Here is a 20,729-nt window from a genome sequence, read left to right as displayed (position 1 = left end):
AAGCTAGACAAGCGTTTGGACCAGAGCACTGGAATCTGAGTGAGATAAGCCAGAAGCAAAACCCACTAGGAACTGAATAAGAAGACCATGTGCACATGTCAACTGGACTTCAGAGCAGAGTTTCAGATGTTCATGTACCATCCCAGGTCAGAAATCCAGGAGACGGAGGTGTGGGGGATGGGATGAAGAAGAAGGGGCAGTTGGGCAACAAGAGAATAAGTGGACATCCTGGCCAACTCTGTAAAGTGGTAAAACCTCAGTGGAAAGGCTAAGTTTGGAGGTTCTGATTCTAGGCACATCGATTCTGTATAAGGGGCAGCCACAGATTAGATTATTTCCAGATTCTCATTGCTAGCCAGTAGACAGTAAACAATACATGCCCATCACTTGCTCCATAACTGGTGGTGCTAAGTCATTGTTGTAACCTCAGGTGCTAGCACAGAGCCTAGCAAAAAGCAAGTGCTTCATAAATGATTAAGGAGTGAATCAATGAGTGATGAAATGAATGTGGGTGAATGAATGAATGAATGAATGCATGAATGAATGAATGAATGAATAGCAAAATATTACAGCAGATAGAGCAGGACTGTGGCAGGCAAGGGCTGACATCATCCTTCAAGGACCAACTAAAAATGCCACATTTTCACTAGAGCTTTCACTGAGTTAATCACTCCTCTCCTTTGTTCCTATGGTGATTTATTTATTCTGCTTTAATAGCATTTAGCAGTGATATTGTAATTACATTCCACAAATCTCCCTCCCTCCCAGACTGTGAAATCCTTGACCATAGGGATTATTCTTTGTTACCTACAGTACTGCACAGAGTATCTGTCACAGACTAGGCACTCAATAAATGATTAGCAAATTGAGTCTGTAAAGTTCCTAATGTACCCTTTTGGTTTGTGAACCATGCTTCTTTCACTCAAATAAGATCACCAAGCCTAATGATCATGTGATAGTCACACTGAGAAATCAGAGCGGTAACCTCTCCAATGTCAGGATTTCTTCTTCCCACCCTTCCGGTTCTCTCTGAGCAAGGTTTTTTCTTCACCTCCTAGAAATCATATACTGGAATAAGTTGTCAATGTGTGCTATTCTAGATTGCCCCATGGTTCCTGTACTTCTCTGATGAAGAGAGCTAAGCTCTATGGATACAATTGTGCTATGTTAAAGGACCCTCAGCACTGACACAGATGCTAGGATCACACTGAGAAAACAAAGAATGTGGTCAGAGGCTAAGAGAGACAGGGCAAGGAAAGCATAAGGGTGTGAAGAAGGGGGCTCCTCTGTTCTTCCCCCCCAAGGACTGGGGAGCCCAGAAGTAGCATTACTTTGTACTCCAGTAGTGACATTTTAATCTATAAGCTAAGAATGCACTGATCGCCAACTGCAAAAATTGATTTGGTTGTTCATCTGATTCAACTCATGTCAGAGTTTGAAAGTAATTATGATAGTGGAGCTGATAGTCAGACAATTACATTGTGTTCTCTCGCTTTCCAGCTCCTTCCCCCTCTCGTTTCCTCCCCATCCCTCCACCCCCAAGGCTGTTCTTGTGGGAAAGCAATGTAGGCACAAGACAAGAGAATAATCTTTAGAAAAGAGGTGTGTGGACTCCTACAGCATAGGCTACAATAAATAGCATGTTGTCTGGGCTAGTCCTTTATCTTCATCTAATTTTTGTTAGCCTCCTATGAGATTTGACCAGATGAAAGACGTAGACTATTTTGGCCCCTCCTTAAAAATATGCAATAGTAAAAACACATGTACTGCAGAACAGTTACTGTTCCTGATTTGAACTTGAGTTTTGTTTACCATATCTACGGATACAGATCGTTTTTCTTAGATTTTTTCCAAATCATAATGCAAACAGGACCCCTGGGATAAGGAGATATTTACCTAAGGTTGAAATCCAGGTCTGTGTTGGGGAGCAGATTTTATGGGAGATTGAAAATAGCCCTTGAAATAGTAGTGCAAAAAACAGAACAAAGTATCGGGAAGAAGGAGGAAGATTTTTTTCTGGAATCAATACCTGGCATGTACACCTAAAATAATGTAGAAGATGGAGTTAAAGAGTGTATCGCAAGGCAAAAGTTACTTTTTAGTCAGATGAAGAGATTGATGGATAGACATGAGTTCCTTGATCTATTTCTGTTTTAAAGGATGTTTATTTGCAAACAGTAAAAAAATTCAATGTTTTTGACCCAGCAGAATGGCTTTTGTCCAAAGCTAGTGAAATCAGAATGTTCATAATGGAGAGTCTATTCATTCTGGAAAAAAAATTGGAATATCTAAATTATTTGAAAGCGTTTTTCTCTTGACAGTATAGAAAAACCTTTAAAGGATTTCATACCGAGGTTGATGGCATTCAGAATCACATCTCACCTCCAAGGGAACTTGCGGCTTAACAATTCACTATGACTACCTGAAGTTTCAAAAAGAAAATGAGAACTTCCCTCAAAGACTAGCCTATTCCAGATCCAAGTTTTTCACTATGCACTCTGTTAACTTCTCTGTAAGCCTCCTTTCTACTGCCTGGTGCACTGCAATTTGGCACATACACCCTTTTAATGAGTGAGCGTTCTGTACCCAGCCAATGTGTCAGAGAGGGTTGACCGAATTAATATTAAGACTGGTGGTGTGGAGCATGCCGTTGGCTTCTGGCTCCACTACCCTGCTGGAAAATGTTAGGGAATAAACTACATATACCCCCAAAACATTTCAACTGCATTTTATATTACATTAAATAACAGAGAATCATTTTACGTCGTCATCTATAGACCATCTCTTTTTAAAAAGTGCGGGAAGAGACCCAAAATATAAACATCATAGACTCTTGGGTCTGTATAATGTTGATACACATTCTCAGGTTGTCTAGTTCACAATAAGAATGTAATTGCATATACATTTTTATTTAGTGATATTATATCATGCTTGAGCCTCATAAGATCCATGTCATTATTGTAGATTTCCTGAGAGTTTAATGCCCCTTTTATGCTTTTCTTGACCTTCCTATCCTGTCTCTGACCACAGCTTAATAGTCAAGAGAATGACTTTGGAATCAGACAGAATTGGGTCAGAACTGTGGTTTTCCTATTCATTATCTCCATTCTCGAGTCTCCCAGAACCTGTTTCCTCGTCTGCAAAATAGCAATGGTAAAATGGGCTTCACAAGGTGTTTAGGAGGATTAAATGCAGTAGGATGCTAACATGGTACATTGCTTGGCACAAAGCACATACTTAATAAATTGTGTGTGGTTGTTATTGATTTGTTACTGTGGTTGCTTTAAATTCACCCTTTTGCCCTTCCTTCTGTGTAGAGACTTTAGATTGTCTCTGGGTCTTTGAAACTATCAGATTCTCTTCTCTTTGGACTTTGGGGCACTTTTTTTTTTCCCCTAAATCACAAAATCTCTAGCCACATCCTCCACCATGGCAGCAGATGACTAGAAAGTCTCCCCCTATGGCTTCAGAGCCCTTCTTTGGACTATCTCACTAGCTTCCTGACTATACTCACCCATCACCCTATCTCTGTCTATCCTGAGCTATTGATCTAGAGTAGACCACAGTATCTATTTCTCAACTCATTTCTCAGTGAGGCGACACTGTGGACACCGTACACTCCTTGGGCCTCCATAATCTACATGTTCTCTCTCTTTATAACATCTTCATGAGGGAGTCCACAATTCCATACTTCTGCTCTCTTCTAGAAAAAATACATGCTGAGGGCTTCACATATACTTCTGGACTTTGGGGAAAACCAAACAATTCATAACACTTTTTGAGGGGTAATTACTTCTTTGTTGTTTCCTAGCTATTCATTTAGAGATAGTCAACCTCTATGCCTCTTAGTTTATCTACCATATTTAAATCTCTCTGGATTCATTATTTAATAATCACAAAACCTCTTCCATGTGTATTGAGCTGGGTCCAATACAATCTCAATTTGGAATGCTCAAGAGATAGAGAGTTCCATCAAATTAATATCCTGATCAACAGAAAACTCTTTGTTTAAATGTTGCTGATACAAGTGTTTCTAGTGTACATCATTCATCTTTTCTACTTCAGAAAGCTATCATTAGAGTCCCTGGACTTCATTTCAGGATCGTGTGTGACTAGGGGGTCATTTCAATGCCCCAAAATGTGGAAGTCTAGTAACTCGTACTGCGTCTGTATCATCTCCCCTCTCAAAAAACCCTCCGGGGAATATTTCAGACAATCTCTGACAATACCTCGACTTTTGCATAAGATGCATCTCTCTCTTTTAATTCAGGCACATTGAAACTTCTGGTTCAGAAGGTAAACTTCTTTTTAAAAGAATAATTGACGAAACTCTTGAAACTGAATAGAGATCTGCTTCTGTTCTGCACAGTGACCCCCATTGCTTTAGGAAGTAGTATAGTTTTGTCTTGTTAGATGCTAAAAACTTATTTCTCTTGGTTCCTGATGTTCGGGTTTTCTGCCTACCCATTTATTTATTTAATTCCTGATCACTAGCCACACTCTATGCCATAGGTTGGTTAATTGAATTCAAATGTCCAGCCTGTAACCAAAAAAAATATGTTTTGTGAAGAATAGGTATGAAATAGAGAAGTCAGTGGTGGTGTGGTACAGAAAAAGGAGTAGGGCCAAACCGCATGGGAATTCATGATGTGTTGAAGGGCACAGGGAGCCAGGAAAGGAAGACCGTGAGCCGACATGTGTCACCATCCAACAGAATCTGATTCCAGCACTCGGCCCTTTGTTCGTGTTCCATGAAACCATATAGGCCAGAAGAACTCATGTCATGCCCTCGGTTCTTCTCTGGATGCCAGGGTTCCAGCTCTTTGATCTGTTGTCTCATCTCAGCATCATATGATACTAGAAGAAGCTACGTTTCACTTGACCCACTTCTCTTTTTCAGTCCGAATCAGGGACACAGCAAAGTTCAGCAAGGACTGACATTTGTTGGCCTCTTGTGTGACTCAAAATACAGATTGAATCCACTGCTATGGAAGCAGTTTTCCACGCAAATCTAATCCCCGCCCCGTGATCACCACACCAGAGCTAATATTCAAATGCTTATATTGCTGATAGAGTCCAAGATCATTTCATGTCGTTTTACTGGGGCTACTCATCAAAAGGTATTTTCTTGTCTATTCTGTGGGTGGGAAAGTGGTGGAGAAAAGTCTTCCTAAGTGTTCTACATAGCTTCATTCTATGCTGTTCTATAGCTACGTTCTCTGTAGTGCAATTTCTATTTTACCTGCCCTGTTGCAGGTGAAGGGTCTTGCAGAACATGTTCATTGCATAAGAACAAACCTGCCTGTTTGCACACCTGAAACTAATATAACATTGTATGCCAATTATACCTCAAAAAAAAAAAAAAAAAAAAGACAAATCTGCCTTATTCATGACCACTGGTTGCTGACAAGCTTTGGACTCCCTCCACAGCTTGAACTCTCTTCTGTCCCTTGAAAGCATCATACGCTGTGCTATAAGTATTACATGTGTTTTTATTTCCTAAAGGATGTGTTTTAAACAAGTCACCACTTAAAGGAAAAGCTCGCAGAAGCTTTACTAGCAAGTTGACTAAAATTTAGAACTTAGGAAGTAGCCCTCGGTCTTCTCTGTGGCAGCCATGAGCCAGATTCATGGCCATTAACCTAATTCTATTACTTTTCCTCATACTGTCATGGGACAAAAATAGCTGATAGAGACCAAGAGACCTGCTTGGTCTCCTGTGTGTCACAACAAAGAGGATGACCTCTCACTAGTCCTGCTAGGACTCTGCATCATATGTAAAGAGTATTCTGAGAATGAAGTCCCTATACAAATGAAAAGTGTGGTTATCTTAATCCCTTGAAGATTTTTAGAGCAATTTCATCCATTTGACAAAGATAGTGTGTGGAATCCAGGGTGAATGATATTCGAGTTTATTTATCCCATCATGCACTGAAATCGTTGGGGGCATCAAAAATATGGATGACAGATTTGGTAATATGCTAGTGATTTTCATCACCTCTTGCATTACAGCTCTAAAATATTAATCAACGAATGATTGTCTCGAAACCTTTAGCCAACAGCATTAGAGTTTCCAAGATACTGCCTAGGAATGCTAAAGTGCTGTTTCATAATCTCATACATTGTATGCGATAACAACGTATAGAGAAGAAAGAAACTGAACCCAATTAAACCTGGTGGAAGAAGCCCATAGGATATAATTATCTGAATTTGGGCTTTTTTTCTGAGATTTATTCTCTCACGTGGCAGGACTCTAGCAGGAGGCCTACCATGACCCAAAGAGATAAGGATTTTGGCCGCATGTACGGGATAGCATTTGGACTCAGTAGCTCCTCCTTGAAGTGCCCCCGTTAAGTCTCTGTGGGGTATCCAACATTCACTCTCTCACAGTCCAGCAGAGATGAGGGGATTTGTCTTCTCCAGGCAAGGTCCCTCTGCTGAGAATTGGAACAAGGAGACACATTGCCACTTGCCTATCTTTCAGGAAAATGACCGCTGTGATAGCATGAATATCCCGAGAGCTTTGCCTTGATGGAAGTGTGTTTTTAATGATATGATTTCAGTATCCAGCCCTCTGTGGATAGCTTGGCATATGTCTTGTTATATTTAAACAGCACTGACTGATAAAGTGGATGTTAATTGGCAGTTAGTGACTAGGCTACAGGTCTTTGTTACCCGGGCTCCAACTAACTGATCATTAACTAGGAGGAAATGTTTGACCCAGAAGGTCATTACTGTTATTAAGTGGGAAAAGAAATTAAAATGCTCTAAATTGCTTTTTTATGAATCAGATGAGGATTTAAAAAAGAAAAAGACAAAGAAAGGAAGAAAGAAAAAAAAGAACAAGCTTGCGTTATGGTAGAGTCAGTATTTCGTAGCCCTGTTTTGCCCTCCCTAAAAGATCAAATGGTAATGTTTATGGGGAAAGGCTGTATTTCCAAATTCTCATTGTTTTATTCCCCAGAACCTTACTATTTTGACATTCACTAAAAACTAGAAATTTCAAAGCATTCATTCTTCAACTCCACCCGGAGAATGTAACTCCTAAAATTTTGAAAACCAATCATTTTGTCCAGATGCCACGCGGTTTAAGGGGCTTTGAGTAATTTAAAAAATGGAAATGTGAAAAAGTAAATAAAAAATGAAAATATGATTAAAAGTAATGTGACTCCATACATCTTATTATGTAAAATTATAATAGTATCATATTTGTCTTTAGAAGTTCCTTTACCATAAGCTAGTTGTGTTTTACTGAATTTTGCTGATTAAGCCTTGGGACTCGCCGTGTAAAGGAGTATGAATCCTGCACATCTTCTGGATTCATTCTGTGACCTTTATGATTTTGCCTCTTTGATGATTTCCTCATCACCCTTATAATGCAAAATAAATAAATAAATAAGTAAAAGTGGCCTGATGGGGTGCTGTGGGTCTTGGCAATTAAAACTTCACATGCAAATTGTCTCCTGAGAGAAAATATTACTCTCCCTTTTAATAAAAGGATACAATTAAACCCTCCCCCAAACCTCTCTTCTTCAGATGTATTAATGTCTTATGTAAAAGATGGAAATGGATTCTTGTTTCGTTGAGAAATTGAAGCAAGAGCCAAAAGCATTTCTACCCGTAAATTGGTTTATGAATATTAAATATCCCAACCGTGGTGCTGACTAATTAAAATAAGAAACTGGAAGGTATAGTGGGCTCTGTGGTTATGACCCTGTTGTTTCAGTCCTGGGTTTAGTTCTATGCCCTTAGTGTTATTGTCTTTGTCTTGTCTCTGGTGACATGATGAAGGAAGGTTTGGAAATGCCAGCGTTTTACCTATGGGAATTCGTGGGTTTACCTTTTACCTCTGAAGACTACAGAAAGTAATTGAGTTGCTTGGAAATCTCTTTAAATTAGGCTTAAAAGGTACTGGGTTTATTTTGTACATCTTTTTCTTTTTCTTCCAAAGATTAGGGCTGGACTTTAGAAGGCTCTTTTAGCTACTTTAAAAAGGAAAATGTATCCCTGAACCAAATAGGACTGAAGGCAATGTGTTGCACATGTTTGAAGGCAAGAGCATCTGATCTCCAAAGAATCAGAAAATCTCTTCTCTAGTTGTATTTGTAGGTACTTTTTGTTATGTTGCCTTTTTTTTTTTAAACAGGTAAAGCTCAAATGAGCACAGCATGGCCCAGATGGTGTTTAAAGCTGCCCAAGTTTCTTTTATATAACTTTCCCTTTGTGAAGTGTGTTCCAGCTGGGAATCTGTTGGGCCATTAAAACTTTGTCCCTTTGATGTTTTTGTTATTCTCACACACATGTGCACGCACACCCACGTGCGCACGCACACACACACAGGCATTTACATGACCATCCCAAATGTGTGGCGTTAAATCACCTCCGGCAGTGTGGAGAGTAACTCTGAAAGGCTCTATTAACTGTCTCTCAAGCTAAACATTTTGTTCAGTAGGAAGACAGAAAAACCCTGCAGGATAAATTTCCAAACGGAGAGTAAAATTCTTACCCACAGATACCAATTCTTTGTAAGGCTTTTTTACCTTCTCATGGAGGCCTTACTTAAGAAGAGGTGCAGACAGGCACTGCGTTCATCGCCGTCTCCGGAGTGTCTACGGGAATGTCCTCATTCAGCTGAGTGTCCCCAGCAGTGAAAATTAGCTTGGCCTCCCAGTTCCTTTACGTGCTCGGGATGTGCCTTCCTCCTGGGATTAAGCAAACAGCATGTGCTGGCATTTGTATAGAAAGATCATCTTGGTGCACGATTAATGCATATTTGACTTGGTGTGTATGTCAGGTGACAAAGGTAGGTTTCCCTGGAGCCATCACCACCTCCTCTGTCTTTCTTCATGTCTGTCCGTCTCTCTCTCTATGTATATATATATAATTTTTTTTTTTATTCCACAACCTGACTTCTCCATATCTCCTCTATGTTCCAGGCAATCCAAATTGGTTTCTTATTCACATTCCCTCCTTCTTACACGTTCCTGCTTCTCTGCATTAACTTGTGACATTCACCTGGCTTATCTGTCCCCACCCTGCCTATTAATATCCTATATCTTGTCACAAGCCAAATTTTTTTGTTACTATTACTTAAGGACATCTATCCCAGGCACTTACCTACCTAATGATAAGCTTGAGGACTGGGGCCACTACACATGCCTTTTTGTTTCCCCCAAAGCAGAAAAGACTTGAATAAGGGAATGGTGAGGCACCTACCTGGGTGTGAATATCCTTGGAGAGCACTCAACAGAATTTTTCTCAATGTCAAGGAAATTGTTCCTAGACAGATTCAATGTATCACCTTGGCGTCCGTAGCATCATCTGCTGAACAATCTGTTTAAATCTGTGAAAATTATTTAAACACTTTGAAGCTGGTTGATTAATAGCCATTGCCTCAAGACCCCAAGTGTCCTGTCCTTTCACCTGCATCCCTCCCATCAGGATTCCCCCTCTGTCGGTACCATAAGGCCTGGGACAGCCAAAGCTTCCAGGACCCAGCTCCAGGGCTGTGGCCACTGTCCGTTCTGATTAATCTGCTCTCCTGTTGCACTGATTGTTGAATATTGACTGTTAAATTTTATATTACCCCTGCTGATATCATTGTTATAGCCAGCGTGACACCCACAGAAGGCAGTTAAAGCCAGGCACTGTTTATGGGGTATGTCTGCCCTTCACTTGAACAGAGAAGAAACTAATGGTTTGAATAGGTGTTGGGGATCTTTGAGTATTTTCCCAGTTTGACTGTAAAAGTTAATGAAATTAGGGCCCAATCTTAAAATACAAATATAGCCAAAGATCTATCCTATGATATAAATAGATACATTTTTTTAAAGAGGAGTAACTAGGGAATTAGATTCCATTTGAACCTCTGTGTGCTGAGCAATTGGAAGCATATTAAAACAATTTTAAATATAAGCATTTATTGCCTTTGCCTCTAAGATATTACTTACATGGCAAATTAAGAGTCCAGTCTGACGTGTTCCTGGGTGTACAGCCTATAAAGGTATTTAAAACCTAAAGTATATTTATTTTGCATTTAAAGATGTTTAGAGACTGCCCTGTGTGGTAATGTGCGCTCTGCGACTAGCACCATTTAAACACGCCCCCCTGCACGCATTAATGTGTGCATCGAAGAGAAGAAGAGCAAGGGATGGTAAACTGTTAACTGCACAGTGTTCAAGTAAGATTTATCTAAGAAAGAACAGTCTAGTGCCTTAATGTGAATATTCAAAGATAGATGTTTATCTTAATGGACTCAGAGGTACTTACAAACAGCATAATTGCTGAAGTCATTTTACAGGGCATTTATTCAGAGCGATTACATTTACTCTTACTTTCTTTCATATAAAGAATTCTACTTAAAGGTCTAAGTGAGACAGGGCTAGTGTGACCAAAGAACCATAGGTTGGTTCTTCCTACTGTCTGCTCAGCCAAGGCTCTTTGGAACGATGAGAAGCAAAACCCAAATCTCTTTTTTGGCACTCACTGGACTTTTTGCAAAAGGCTGGTCTGTTAAAATGCTAAATTGTCCCAATATCCAGATTACTACATGGTATTTGACTTAGTTTAAACCTGTAGTCCCGCAGGTAAGGAGTTGACCCTCTGGTACGTGGTTGTAGAATTGAAGGGAAATTGTCCATAGGCTTGTCTGGACCAATGAGACATAACGTGTCTTGAAAGCAAATATGCTCTTGCAGAGCAACTCCCATCCTTGACAAAGCTTATAAAAGCATTCCTGCCCCTGACACCGCCTAAGGTCAGAATTACGAAGAATCTGGGGCGCCTGGGTGGCACAGCGGTTAAGCGTCTGCCTTCGGCTCAGGGCGTGATCCTGGTGTTATGGGATCGAGCCCCACATCAGGCTCTTCTGCTATGAGCCTGCTTCTTCCTCTCCCACTCCTCCTGCTTGTGTTCCCTCTCTCGCTGGCTGTCTCTATCTCTGTCAAATAAATAAAATCTTAAAAAAAAAAAAAAGAATTACTAATAATCTGACAACACTGGGAAGTGCTTCTCTCTTCCACTCATATCATTTCCACCCTTTAAACATGACTTCTGGCTTATCCAATTCTATCTGAATCCATAGACATTCCCTGAGCATCTGCTATTCATTTAAACACATATCATGCACCCAAGCTGTGGTCCAGCACTGTAGTCGTCTGGATAATATCAAACCAATATTTAATAACACATCACACATTAACAACACATCACACAATAGTAACATGTCTAAGTTGCTGATAATCCATTTCAATCCACCCAACAAGAGCATGAGGTAGACGTCATTGTCTGAAGTTTACAGAGGAGAAAACCCAAGTGCAGAGCGCTTGTGATCTCCGTGGGCTCCCCTCCGGGGACAGAGCTTATGTTTTCTGACGCCCCACACAACACTTTTCCCTTGATAGTATGGTTAGCTCTATCTACTGCTTAAGTAGCCATCAGGTAGAAGGGAGAACATAACTCAGGTGTGTATTATAAGTCAGAACATAGTAAGTACACTAAGCGAGATTCAAAGAAAGTACTAAGTTAGCCTGCCAGAATATTTTATTTTTCAGCCATAGGATCAGGAAGAAGCTGCATGAAAATGTGTTGGCATGGTGTCCTAAAGAAGGATATGTGGAATCTTACCAGGTATAAATGGAATGAAATGCAGGTAGAGCTGAGTAAGGATGCTATAAGCCAGGACATTGTCGGAACTTACCAGGCTTATTCAAAGCCTGGCAAATATTTATTTAATAGTTGCAGTGTGGAGGTGCTTACAGGGGCAAATGGTAGTGAAAGACATGCTACAAAGTTACAGTGGAGCCCAGAGGTGGAAGATCTTGAAATTAAAAAAAAAAAAAAAAATTTTTTTTTTTGTTTTTTTAAGCCTAGAATTCATTTGATAGGCAATGGGATAAATTTAAACCAAGAGAGTGTCGCATTGAAAGCTGTGTTTTTATTCTGGTGATGCTTTCTTGGGTTCATTGAAGACAGGTAAGTGGAGGCAGGAGTTTGATTAAAGATTCTCAAGATTCATCAGCATAAGCAACCAACCAGGGCGTAGAAATCAAAATGACGTTTTAGAGATGATCTTCATGGGACTTGGTGCCTGGAGGTGGGATGCTGAGCAGCGCGGATTCAGAGGTGACCCTGAGAGTTTGGGCTTGTTCCTGAAGGTAATGGTGCCATAGACAGAGGTGCCATATTGTCTGGGGTAGGTGGATGGCACATACTTATAGGATATTCCGTTCAAAATATATTATGCCACTAAGGTGAAAATGCTTATCCCGACTTACGTAACTCCAAAATAATCTCTCCTTTCTCAAGCTCCTTTTGGACTTCCACCTGAGCCATAGAGTTGTCATATAAGAACATTGTAATCACTGTGGAGCTTTCCAAGTCCCATTCCTGGATATTATGAAAATGCCACCTGGTGACTGCGGTCCACCAAAGGCAGAAACCACTCACATGATGCCTTGTGTCTCTCTGTCTCTGGTTGCTCTCTATGCATTGCTCTCTCCATTTTGATTGTGTTCAGCTTCTAGTAAGAGAAAACTTGACCTGCAGTAATTAAAGAAGGGATATATTTTCTCACAAGAATTCTGGAATCTGGAAAGTAGAAAACTACTTGTTTGGGTTCATGCATTTAACATTTAACAATATCAGAGTCAGCTTCTCAGGTCTTTTGTTCTTTCTGTCATACTTACAAGCTTCTGATTACAAGATGGCTGCTACAGCTCCAAATATCTCATCCAAACACAAGGAAGAAGGGAAAGCAGTAGGACCTGCCATTTCTTCCTCTTTTCTTAGTAATAGAATAAGTATTTCTAGAACCTCTAGCAGATTTCCTTATCCGTCACTTTGTCCAGACTGATGCCACGTGGCCACATCTAGTTGCAAAGGAGACTTGTTTAGGCAGGTCCCATTGCCAGCCCTAGAAAGGAGGAAGAGTAGAATGGATATTGACAATGTCTCCAACACTTGTCTTTCTTGCTACAGTGTAAACACTTCGAAGGCAAGGACCATGATCCATCAGGCCCTGCCCCCCTATTATGCCACCTGTTGTTCCTTCCCTGGAACTTTGCTGGACAGAGAGAGGGCTGAGATGGGGAGAGCTTGAGGAGCTGAATCCTCACCTTGTGTGCTAAGCACCTTCTTTGTCTGTTGGTTCCTCTGAGCAGCCTTAGGAATGTGGGAGCTTCTGGATACGTGTTAGAGAGGCTCTTTTCAGCACCTCTCAAAAAAAATAAAAATTAAAAAAGAAAGAATTAGAAGAAAAACAAGACTACATGCTGGGAGGAAATCTATGCGGCTGTAAAAATAGAATAGGGCTCAAGTGCATTCTTCAGTAATAAATGCATGAAAAGAAGCCTCTTAAATTATGAATGTGGCTTCTCTTGTTTATTGCTGAGTAATCCTGGTTTATTGATTTCTGTTTATTTCCAATCACCTAGAATGAGAGACTATGTTGCTTAGAGATCTTGATCCCTAAAAGATTGTTTAAAGCTACTCTGCTATATTTAGTTGTTTATTTTTTGCTCAAAGTGATCAAATCAATACGAATGCAAACAAAACACTTTTTCCTCCGTACTCTAGAAGACAAGGGGGAAAAAAACACAGAAAAGCTAAATAAAGATCCTTGGATAAAAAAAAAAAAAAAAAAAAAAGTCCCAGCAAATGACATATTGATTTCTTTCAAAGAGTCAGAGTATAAATTAAAAATATTCTTCTGACATAAGTTTTTAAAGATGCACTGACTCAGCAGTATTGGTATTTACTGACTTTCTCTTCCTAGAGGACCGGTTTGGAAGTGCAGCCCACTTGCCCCAAGATCAGCTGGCCCTCAGAGTTCTCAGAGGGAAGTTTCCCCCACATTCAGTGTTGGCAGAGGTCCTTGGTTCTGTATCATCTGTTCTCAGTTTGGTTTTGCCCTCCACCACACTGCTCTCTGTGTGCACGAACGCTGTAAAATTTTTTAGAAAATTATGCGATCGTAATTCTTTTTTAAAGTGGTTGCCTTGAAACTCTTCTCAGGATTGGAAAGAAGAGGGAATAAACAAAGCCCAGGACGTTATTATGGGATATTCTCTAGAATGTTAAACTTCGGTGCAGACAGGTATGGAGGTGAGGGGGGTGGAAGGGACTGGCACAGAAGAGCCAAACCAGTGTGGGGGAAGGGGGGTACTAGTGCTCTTCTCCCAAAGTACTCATCGGAGAATAAGGCTGGTTATGACCCACACTCGTGAGGCCAGACCCAGGAGCATAAACTGTTTGTCATCATCTGAATTTCTAAAAACCATGTTAGAACCCTTTGGCCTGGCTCAAAGGCATTTTGCACAACTGTTGTCAGGAGCAGCTGCAGCATTTGAGAGAATCAGTGCAAAATAAAACAAAGGGGCCCCTCGTTCAAAGAACAGAAAAAAAAGTAGAAAAATATCCAGCTTTTTTTTCTTTCTCCACAGTCCCTCACCTTGTCACAGGACATTTTATTTGCTATTTAATGCCATTTTAAGTAAATAAAAATAAAAAATTTAGATTATTAGCATATTACCACTCATCTTTATATTGTATGATGCTAGTTTTAAATGCAAATATGAGAGCATTGAATTCGAGTGCAGAATCACTGAAATAACACAATTCAAATTTCATAGCTCACGTCTGCATATGTATTTTATTCTTACTGGAAGAGTGGAGACTGCACAAAACTAACTCACCTGTCTTTATTTCACTTTTTGGTACGTGCACCTTCTTCTGACACTCTCTACCTTCATCTTACTGATAGAAAGGTAGGATGAAAAGAAGGAACCTCTGGGTGGTCCTTTCTCTATTTGTCATCTTTAGTGTAAGTGGTTGGCTAAGACAGAGAAGTAAGAAAGGATGGTGATAGGTTTCCTTGGTTGCTTATGTTCTTAGAACACCATTGCCTTCTCTCTGCTTTCTAAGCAACTTTGATTCAAAAGGAAAGCATAGCCTGTGGGAGCCCCACTTACTCAGTAGATGTAACACACTTACCTGTGTGTTCATATCAGAGGATATGGTAGAAAACTCTTAAAAAAGGAAATGCAAAGGAGGTCAGCTTTGGACTAAGACTTTATCCATAGTCACTCTTGTCTAAAAGGTAAAACTAACCTCCCAGGAAAAAAGATGGGGGTATTAATTCAGATCAATCCGTTTGATTCATCTTATTCCATTACATGATGGGTCCACAGAATCCTGTGCCCACGGAGCACCAAAGACTCTGTTTGTAGATGGCGTAGCAAGAAACAGGGCTGGACACACACATTGCATGTATCTCATTTCCTTATGCACATGCTCCCTTGTCTCATTGAACTTCTCTTATAAAACACAAGTTCAAAAAGAAACTGATTAAGAACTTCAAGGTGGTGAGAACAGAGCATGAAACCAAGCTCAAGGCCCCTGTGAGCATAGAACCCTATGTGACCGCCTAGGTCTCCTGTCTGGGATTACAACTGCTCTATTTCCAGTCTCCACTTTGATAGGGAAGGAGTGTTTTTGCCTATAAATTAGGGGGAGATTGCTAGCCTTGCTGTCCATAAGAAATGAGAAATGAATTAGTCTTAGTTTTCCCCACATGAACGTTCTGTTGTGTTTGCTTCTGTAAATTGTTTTGAATCTATATCTAAGATAAGATAATCCACTTAAGGTGTGTTGCAGCTGTGACTGAGGAAGTGGCTTCTGTAGGGTGAGTGACTCCATCCTGAATTTCTCATGCAGCCCTACCGGAAGACTTTCTCTAACTTGGGATTTATCATACTAGTCAAAGACTATTTGAATCCATCCCCCAGTCTTCCTTTGTGGGAGGCTGGTATTGCCTTTGAGACATGAATAACTAGGGATAAATCCTCAATCTAAAGCCACAGTCCTTTGACTTTTCCCTCTCTTGGGGTTTGATACCATGTGATTCAGTGCACTCTCACTTTCTACTTAGAGTTCTGACTCCAATGTACTGCAGATTCCCTGTAACTCCCTCAGGGTTCTATTAAATCAAATATCAAATACACAAAACTTGCTTTAACTGCTGCTGTCACTCTGACACCAGTGTCTGCCTTCTCTAATATGATATTATATGGCTGAGTGGGAGATATTCTTTTCAGTGCAATAAGGAAAAACAATCTTATCTTTGTGTCAGTTGTATCTTACATTCAATTTGTTGCACTTGATTGTTCTCGGTAAGTTTGCTGTGCCACATACTCGGTAGGTTCCCAGTTGGGCTAATATGCTCTTCCTTGTTCTGTTTATGTTGTCTTGAGCTTGCATTTCTTTCTTAGTTTCTTATTAGGCATGAACCTGTCATACTTTCAGTTTTTCAAGGTAGCTGTTCTCAGCCCTTTCCTACATTCACAGACATAACAGATGGTCCCACGCATTGCACAGTCTTCAGTAAAAGTGGCTTTCCATAGACTCTCTCTCTCTCTCTCTCTCTCTCTCTCTCTCTCTCTCTATATATATATATATATATATATATATACACATATATATATACACACATATATATACATATATATATATATATATATATATATATATATATATATATATATGGTTATGTTTGATTCCCAATATTTTGCTATTTTCCCACTTCTTTGTCTCCTGCTCATCTAGAGCACCTTAATTTATCAGTGACCAAAGATTGAGAACCACTGCTATTTTCTCTGGACTGAATGGCTACCTTACAGCTTTTTTCAGAATTGCTGACCAAAATCCAGGACTGGCTTTATCCTGCAACTCATTGTTCTCCTCCAAAGTTTGGGTCTATTATTAAGCTTTCTTACGCTGTGATCTCAAATTGCCAGGAAGGGCTGTCTCTCCTATGTTGAGTGGTAAGGTTAGGCTACAGAATAGAAGGCCAAGAGAAAAATCATCTCCACAAAGAAATATGATTCTATTTTTCTTATTTTTTCCCAAAACCCATTTCTTTTCCCTGAAGAGAGAGAGAACATGGAGAAATGAATAAAAGTACATTTTTGGTTCAAAAAAAACACACATTGGTGCTCTCCATGATAGAGGCTTTTGTACAGAATGTTAAGATCCATTAACTGATACCTACATCACTTTTAGTGGGTTCCATTAATCCTTGACCTGGTCACTCGCCCCTTAAAAACAGAGGCTTGATTTTGGTGATGATATTGGAGTAAAAAGCTTACTTAGAATGGATATAGCACCAAAAAGAAAAAAAGAAGGGGGCAGGTTGCCAAGCAGATAAGCAAGCAAGAAAAGTAGATTTTAGGTCCTTGGAACTTCAGCTAAAATTTTGGCATTCCCTTATAATGGTTAGACCCTAAATTCTGAAAACAAAGTTTGTGGTGAAAAGCACAAGAGTTTACGGTGGAAACACAGCCACACCTTTCTGACTAGCCAGACTAGAGAGAAGCTGTACCAATAAGAAAAATAACTACTAAAGCCAAACCTTAGGTGTATATAATCGACAGGCTCCTGGTCTAAATTCCTAGAGATGGTATGTGCTTGGGTGGGTGGTTTGTATTTTTTTTTTTCCTGCCTCCTCAATAATATGTAATTTCTCCAGGCCAAGAAATAAATTGAAAGGATTTGGAGGGATTTGCTTATCAGTGGAACACCACGTAGCATTACATTCCTCCTGCTTTTGGGAAGGTACATTGAAGTTTGGTTAATCTTCTGTGGTTCAATACTCCTCTTCCCTCTGTCAGGCTGCCTTGAACAACAGATAGATTAATCCCCCTTCTACCCACTCTTTTTTCCCTCCTCCCTCTCCTCTCTCTTGATCCACCCTTCCTTTTTTGAGCAGATGGAAGAAATCTTAAAACTGGAAAGAAAGGAAGGAAAAAAAAAAAAGATGCCACACCACATTTAATTATATAATCTGAGAAGACCTCAAGGATAGAAGGAAAGGACCCCAATCCTTGGCACAAAGTTTGGCTAAGCTTAGCTTGGTTCTTTCGCTGTTAATTAAATCTTGAGTCTGCAAGGGATTTCTTTAAAGGTTAATTTATTAGTGAAAGTTATTATACATCATGCCATTTTCTCATCCTGCTCTAGTATCTGCAGTGTGGAAAAGAAGAGGAAGAATATGGAGGCTATTGAGAGCAAGCAGAATTTAAAGGGACGTTGGTGGTACTATTTCGTTGGATTCCTGTATGATCTGCTATCATGAATGCCTGTGAATAATCAGTTTCTGTGACAGTGGGTACCACTGATGGACCTCACGTTAACTTTATGTTTTTGCGGCTGATGGTTTAGGAGCTAGTCAGTGTTTTCTAGTTTAGCCTGGCTCAAATCCCTACAGTCTATAAGCCACGTGAGGACAAGGACTGGGTCTGTCTAGCGCTTAGCGCAGTGAGTGGCGTATCAGAAGCAGTTAATAAGCATTTGCTGAGGGAAGATGGATTGAGTAAATGTGTGCCTACTTAATATCACATATCAAGAGCAATTTTGTTTGTTTGTTCTTTATATTCAGTTTTCTTAGCTCTGGTCCAGTTAAATGAATTAGGTTATGCTGCATGCCATATCTGTAGCCCAGGGCAATTCTCTTTAAAGCCTTCTCCTTCCATGGAAATAGGAGTCAAGTAAAATATGTGGACATTCATATCTGACTTGGCAAGTGATTATCTCCAGGAGTGGGTGGAGAGAAACGAGGAAAGGATTATTTTTGAAAAACCACAATAACATGAACTACAGGAGACAGTTTTAAAATTCACAGGGTGTTGTTCCAATAAAGTTACATGGGCACATAGAGGTAAGACCTGAGGAAACTCAGAAAGCATCTTAACTAGATGGAACTTTGTCTCTCTGTCTCTGTCGTTCAGAACCTGTCTCGTGGTATGCCCCGACCTCTCACACTTGAGTATGACAAGTTCAAGCTGTTTGTTTCATTTTCTCATAATAGTGTCAGTTGCTTGTTTGAAGAGAACTATAAAGGGGGGTGTTCAGAATAAAATGAGGGTATTGATAATCCCACCCATGCATCTTACCATGTTTTAGGGTTGTTTCTATATTGGCCTTGAGTTGGATAGAGTGATGGGGCTGGTGGGAGAGATTATTGCTTCTAACATGTTTGCCCCACGATCCAGCCTTTTTCTGTCTTTGGTTCAGTCTAAAAATCATCCAGTAGTGTGTGTGAGTGTGTGAGTGTGTGCGTGCGTGTGCGCACGCGTCAGGTGGAGATCTATAAGCGTTAATCTAAATTGGGACTACGCAGTGGCAACAATTTGATAAAGAAAATCCTAATAGATAAACTTCAATTGTGATGGTCAGGCTTTTTTAAATCGCATTAAAGGTTACAGATGTACCGAGAGTCTGTGAGTTCTTCTTTAATTAAAAGTATCTTAGATATCCTTTATTTCAATAGGGAATAAACGTTCATCATGACTCCCTCTCTCCTATGAAATACTTTAAACCCCAACTTTGTCACGGAATAGAAGTATAGAGGGGAAAAACGAAAACACCAAGCATGTGAAGGAATTGAATTCTTTTTAGCATGAAGCAGCTGCAGAGATGCATGGCTGTTTTCGGTGGGACTTCAGAATATTTATGGGCCTTTCTCTTTTCTTTTTTCACGGGAAGAAAGGCGATCATCATTCTCGAGTGTGTTATTTATAATTTCATAAAGCTGTTCTGCGGCAGGACTTATTTTATCTTGCGTTTAATCTCGGTCACATAACTGTGCTTCCAAGGAGCTGGTGGAGAAAAATGATTATCCACCCCCCCCCCCAATGATTAGCCGATTCTCAGTATAAGATAAAGGGCTAAAGGTGGGAATTTTAAGTCACAAATAGGCCTCTGGGCAGGAAGGAGGGGACATGGTGAGTCTACCTTGAGCTCTTCTGACCACGGCAGCAGACATTTTTCTCAATGCCAAATTAATGGATGGCGATGAAGAATGGGGGGGGGGCACTCCTGTGAGGTAGACCCCTTCAGAGTAAATAATTAGAAGCAGGTGATTACAGACACAGTAACTCACTGGAGGAAAATGAGAAGCCAGGTCTGTGAAGCTGAGGGAATTGAAAGGTGAATACACCTATAAATTTACTTGGGTGGACAGAGTTTTGAGCTTTCTTCTGTCCCAGTTTATTCTAAGGTAATTTATATCTAAATAAAATTTATATTTAAATTTATTTATTTAAATAAACACTGGTAGAAATAAAAGGAATACAAATGCAATAAAAAATCTTTCAGGAAAAGAATAAAGAGGGCTCCTTCCAGACAGATATTTTATTGAAAGTTATTATAATACCTATCTTTAGTTTTATGAATCCTAATACAGAACCAGGTAATTTCAACATATGGATTAAAAATATGAAATGCATATTTTAAAATGGGGTAGTATACACGGACAGAAGAATATTTTCCTCCCCTTGAGAAGTCAAGGTAAAGTCTTTAATCTGCACTGTGGAGGAATGGCGCCATCAGCCCCGTGCACTACGTTCTGAAACAACGTATAAGTGCTTCCAAAGGAAGGGTGACAGATGACGTTGATGAGACATGGAATGGGGGGGGGGAGGAGAGACGTCCCATAGGACAGGATATTAAATTCATGCTCATTATCCCGAGTTTGCAAGAACAACACGATAACTCAGGTAGCTGTCATTCTGTCACGCTGGTACATCTTTTCACCCCTGTCCTTCTCAGAGGTATACAAATGAATTGTGCTTCTTCATGCCTCTGAGCCTTTGCAAAGACTGTTGATTCCACCTGGAATGCCCTTCTCCTCCCGCCCACAGATCTCAGCTCTCCCTGCTTCACTGCTGCCTGTC

General features: G+C 40.1%; 1 protein-coding gene across 16 annotated transcripts in view; it reads left to right on the top strand.

Moving 5' to 3' along the window:
* NRXN3 (neurexin 3) overlaps positions 1–20,729 on the top strand; it is a 1,447,961-nt gene that overhangs the window by 1,373,141 nt on the left and 54,091 nt on the right. The gene's annotated exons all lie outside the window — the stretch shown is intronic.

This window comes from Ursus arctos, unplaced genomic scaffold (genome assembly GCF_023065955.2).
Source record: "Ursus arctos isolate Adak ecotype North America unplaced genomic scaffold, UrsArc2.0 scaffold_25, whole genome shotgun sequence".
NCBI lineage: Eukaryota > Metazoa > Chordata > Mammalia > Carnivora > Ursidae > Ursus > Ursus arctos.
The sequence above is the reverse complement of the archived record's forward strand: the minus strand, read 5'-3'. Positions and strand labels throughout refer to the sequence as shown.